This window comes from Trachurus trachurus (genome assembly GCF_905171665.1).
Source record: "Trachurus trachurus genome assembly, chromosome: 8".
NCBI classification, from domain to species: Eukaryota; Metazoa; Chordata; class Actinopteri; order Carangiformes; family Carangidae; genus Trachurus; species Trachurus trachurus.
Genome location: NC_139905.1, coordinates 27,313,648 through 27,319,159, shown reverse-complemented (window position 1 = coordinate 27,319,159; position 5,512 = coordinate 27,313,648).

Sequence of the window (5,512 nt, the reverse complement as noted above, 5' to 3'; positions counted from 1 at the left end):
GACAAGTCTGTCACACACAGCCACAAGAGGGGAGTAGCCTACATCTGAAGATGAATGCGAACAGACATCAGTTCCATGATGTCACGGGATACTTGTTGTGTGGTCAGGGCATCAACGTGAAAATTGCTTGTGAATGTTCACAGGCCTTTTAGAAGGAAGAATCACTTGGAGCTTAGTGCCTTGCTCATGGGCTCCTTGGGGAGTAATCTTAGATAATATAGGGGGAGGCTCTGTCCTACTTAGAAGGTGTATAAGGTAAGACCTATGATTAAGGACAGGGGGGTTGGAGAGTATGACGGATGGATGGATGAATGAGAGGTGCACATTTCATTGAGGGTGGGGTGAAACCAGGGGATTAAGGATAAGAGTCAAGTTCCATCATAGGCCTTAGCATGGTTAAATTTAGTCAAGGACAATGCGCGTGTCTGTGAAGTAAAGGAGAATGAGTGTCCAACAACACCTCATTACAGTTAAAAGGGGCTATTGTAGGCTATTTATAGGTCCTAAAGAAGAGAGGAGAAGGAAACAGGTCGGTTCAGTCCATTTGAAAAAGAATCCAGCTGCAGGGAAAGTCCACGTCACAACATGAGAGCCCAGGTCATAGGACATTACTGTCTTTATCATGCGTGGACATTTCTGTACATCTACAGCTAGCTAGTTCAAGTAAATACGTTTAAATTGTATACCTCGTGTCACATCCCAGTTTTAGGGATCTGCCATTCAATACATTCCCACCACAAGTGAACTGAACTGAATGCCTTCCCATAAACCCAAGTCCTAATCTTCAAACAGCCATTTAAACATGTGGTGCCCTGAATTTTGATCCTCACAAAGCTGCTGGACCTCACAAATGTTGCGGGCTCCCGGTGTAGGGACCCCATGAATATAGTTAAATAAGCCCACGCAGACACACCAACTGCATAGATGACATTTGTCAACGCAGACACCTGTTAGGTCCACTTTTCTCTGAGTGCTAAAGTTAGCTGGTCTTACCTCAGACTGTCAGCATCTGTATGTGGCAGACAGTGACCACAAAAGAGCAACAAGAATGTGGGCACACACACACACACGTACACTATACTGTAATCACAAACCTCTGAAGAAAGAATTACAACTAGCTAACAGCGCTGTGGTGCCCACTCACTCTGAATCAAAACACTGTAACCCACAGATAATTTCAGCGATGTGCTGAATGCTTTTAGGAGCGGCTGTGGGACTAACAGTATGGACCTGGTGGGGGCAGCGTTAGTCATCATCCTTTGTCTCAGCAAACCGAATAAAAAGCCCCAATACTGGACCACAAGACATAAATAATCTACTACTGCACAATTCACATGCATGTGGCCTTCTAGTCGTTTGAAATTGTACAAGACAGTCTGCATGTCTGCTACACTAAGACAGACACTACATGAATAAAGGGGAATTTATTCAGAATATTCAACAATATGTAGGCAATTGATTTTTGAGAATTTTCTGAAATGAAACTGTAAACATACACAACCATATTTAGTCACTTACCTCTGATGATATCTACTCATCCAGATACATTATTGCTAGCTATAATAGCAGAGATCTTTCCAGAAGGATTGTCCACATTTGTTTTGTACTTGGGTTGAAAAGCCATTACAACTCTGATTTTCCCAAGTCACAAACTGAATTAATACAGTTGGGAGACTTTTAATTCCATTTTTTTTTTTTACAGTGTCCAGAGACTAAAATGACACTAAAGGGCCAACGCAGTCATAGTATTGGTTATATTGCTGTCCATTGGAGGCTGTCTTCTTTGGTGGTGCGTTCAGGGATGCTCAGACACCCAATATATGAGCCTACTATTGAGAATAAATGGTGACGATTTATGCAATGGAAAAGTAAAGCTCAGCGGACAAACACGTCTGTAATATTGCACTATAGCACAGTAACACTGGGTTGAGTTTAGAAGTGTTTTGTAAAGCGCTGCTGAGCGGCTCAGACTCTCATGATGGAGCATCCTTAAACACACCAACATGGAAGAGTTTTCAAAGCACTAACGAAAGTAAATAGAGACAAGTGTCCACTGTGACGATTGTAACCATAAAAGAAAACAATACTTGTCTGTAAAATCATACAACATTAAAGTCGTTGGTTATATTTGACCCTACTGTCCTTCTATGACAGAAAGAGATTGAAAGTATATAGAATAGACAGAGAGACGTACCTGTGTGAAGGTGTGGTATCACCAACAAGAGACAGACAGAGGGACAGAGACAGGAGAGAGAATAGCTATTGTACAGAAACAGAGGTAGTTTTATATGGAGAGGTGGGGGGGTGTGTGTCTGTATCACTATGTGTGTGTGCATGCTGTGAGAATTACTGAGTGTCCAAGTGTACAATACAAGAATAACTGTGAGTCCATGTGCACAAATGTGCAGATTTGTGTGTGTGTGTGTGTGTGTGTGTTCATGTGGTGTCAAGGCTGGGGGCCACAGGCGGATTAAGCGGAGGCAGAAAGATGAGCACCCCGCAGGATTAGGGAGAACAGAGGGATGACCTCACTGGACAAATGGGGGGTGCCACAGGGCAGGTGGAGAAGGGCGTGTGACAAAATGGAGAGGGAGGGGAGGGGAGGGTGTGACGGATGGAGGGAGGCAGAGCTGGCAGAGAGGAACTGGGGTGGAAGGTGGGTGTTAAAAGACAGGTTATGTCTCTTTGAGTAATCACAGGTCACAGGAAAGAGTGAGCTAAACTAAGCTAACTGGCTCTTTGCTATAGTCTGATATTTATTTTCAAGGCAGAGCGATATTTGATGGGTTTATCCATAAGAAGAGGTATTTGTATTTTTTGCATGATTTTCTTCTGGGTGATCTAATAAAAATAGAGCAGATTTTAATTGGTTGGATGATAGGTCCAGGTGGGCGGGGCTTGGGTTGACTGTTTTGTTGTGACATCACAGAGTTTCAGAAGACCCAATGGCTGTTTTTAAAGGATAATTATAGTGTTATACAATCTGGACCTTATTTCTAGCATAAAATATGATCATTTACTCACCCAGATAACTTTGGTGTCATTACAAGTTGTTCTGACGAAATTAGATCCAGCCGAGAGCTGCGTAGTATATCCATATAATGTGAGTCTACAGGGCAGCGGAATGCAGCCTCTAAATAACACATTATCTGCTGTGAAACTCGTCCATTTCACCAATATTTTGTTATGATACGCTAGTGCTATTCCCCTCTGAGTTCGGGGTTAGCTGCTATCAACATCCGGGGTCTGTAGGTTGATCTACTAACCTCTGACCTGGATGATGTCATCTCTGAGCGCTGCCCGGCTCATTCTGATAATAATGATTCCACTTCGGCAATCGGGTCCATTTTTAGTGCAACTAGCCGGAGCTTTAGTAAGTCCAGGTTGTGGAGAGGAAGCCTGTGGAAGCTGAACTTTGTCCAGCTGCTCATTTTGTTCTGACAAGTCGGAAACACGCAGAAATGAGTAGCAGTAGCAACAAGCTGCGCCACGCGGCGCTCAGAGATGACATCATCCAGGTCAGAGGTTAGTAGGTCAACCTACAGACCCCGGATGTTGATAACAGCTAACCCCGGACTCAGAGGGGAATAGCACTAGCGTATCATAACAAAATATTGGTGAAATGAACGAGTTTCGCTGCAGATAATGTGTTATTTAGAGGCTGCATTCCGCTGCCCTGTAGACTCGCATCGGATATACACTGGATCTAATTTTGTCGGAACGACTTGTAATGACACTAAAGTTATCTGGGTGAGTAAATGATCGTATTTTATGCTAGAAATAAGGTCCAGATTCTAAAAAATGGTAATTATCCTTTAAGGCCCAGTTTCTAAATACAAGCTGTGTGCATTTTTCTTTCTGCTTTATGAACTGAAAAGACATGTAAATCTTTAAGACAAAGCCATAGGCTAACCCCAGTGTTTGTGCTGAACAAAGCCACGTCACGTCAATGAAAGTATATTTCCAACAATTTTGTAATATACCGCAGCTCACATTCATTGGTCAAGTGCAACATACAGTCAGTGCAATGGAATGTATTTGGCCCTGGCTTTCTCTCGCCTATTAAGGCAGTTAATGTATTTTTATGGCCACAGAACAAGCTGATAACACCGCATCATCATGAATCACTGTTTTGGCAAGCGTAACTACTGTAACTGTGATTACTACTACACATGTTTTCACTTACAACCAAGGATTCCATGACCATATATGCTGGAAATCAGATTTCCCATGTCACACCCACTTCTCTGCACGGCAGCCAGGGTGAAACGCCAGAGTGGAGCAGATCCTCGGTTTGGATCTGCTCCACGTGGATGCTCATGGAACAGTAGGAAGAAAGAGATAGAAGAGGAGGAGAGGGGAGAGACAGCCAGAGCAATGAATAGAGCTGATCCAGAATTAGAAAAGTGACTGCTTCACTTATTTGTTTATTCCATGAAAGGAGAGCTTTCCAGACCACAAGAGCAGCTTGGTGGAGATCATACCACAGATTAAATGTTTCCCTACTTGCACACAGCTATGGTCAGAAGTATTTACTAAAAACATTGTTACAATTCCAAGTAGTGCTAGAGAGATATTTAACAGGCACTACAATGTGTTAACAAGAAAGATTATCTGTCTTGGTTGACCTTTGACTCCAAAGTACACATCTGATCCACATATTTTCTCATAGCTATCATCATGAAACAGCAGTAAAACAAATAGAGAAACTAGTGTTCCCATGGTCAAAAGTTGTTTTTTTTTTTTTTTTTTTTTTTTACAATAGCCATGTCCCACTTCAGGGATCACATCCTTCAGAAGCTGAAATTGAAGACAGACAGTGGAGCAACTTTGCTGTCCCATTGCATTTGCTCCTTCTGTTGTAGATGAGAAATGTGCCTTCTGTGTCTCAGACAACAGAGGCTCTAATAAAAGAAGCCTTGTCTGAGCCTTTTCCCAAAATGAATTGTTTACTAGTAATGACAAGATTATGGCTATGAACAACACCAGATGAGAGCCAGATGTTGTCACTTATTTAGTACACTGTGTAGACGTCACATTTTTATGAAAAAAGTTGTGGTTGTTATGGTTGTTACGGGATAGCAGCCGTACTCTGCGTATGCATCAACGCACTGATGCAAGGTAAAAACCCTCCATGGGCCAGACTGTCTCATTTCAGTTCAGACCAGGTCCTGCAGGACGGATGTGGCCTTTGAATCGGGACAAACCTTGTTTGTCAATGAAGCAAAGAGACACCAGAGCCATCTGCTTCTCTGACTGGACCACCTGTGAGCCGTCTCCTGACATACACCGATCTTTGCAAACACTTCTAAAGCCAGCAGACCAAGCATCTGATGTCTAAACCAGAAACATGCCTTGTTTATGAAATGTGTGGTATGAATTCTTTTAGTCTGAATTCATTGACCAGATATCTGTTCCTGCCTGAAGAAAAACACTTTGTCATCTTTAAGACCACAGAGATCTGGTGACTCAGGAATTAAGTCATGAATCAAATAAAACAGAGAGCTTTGAC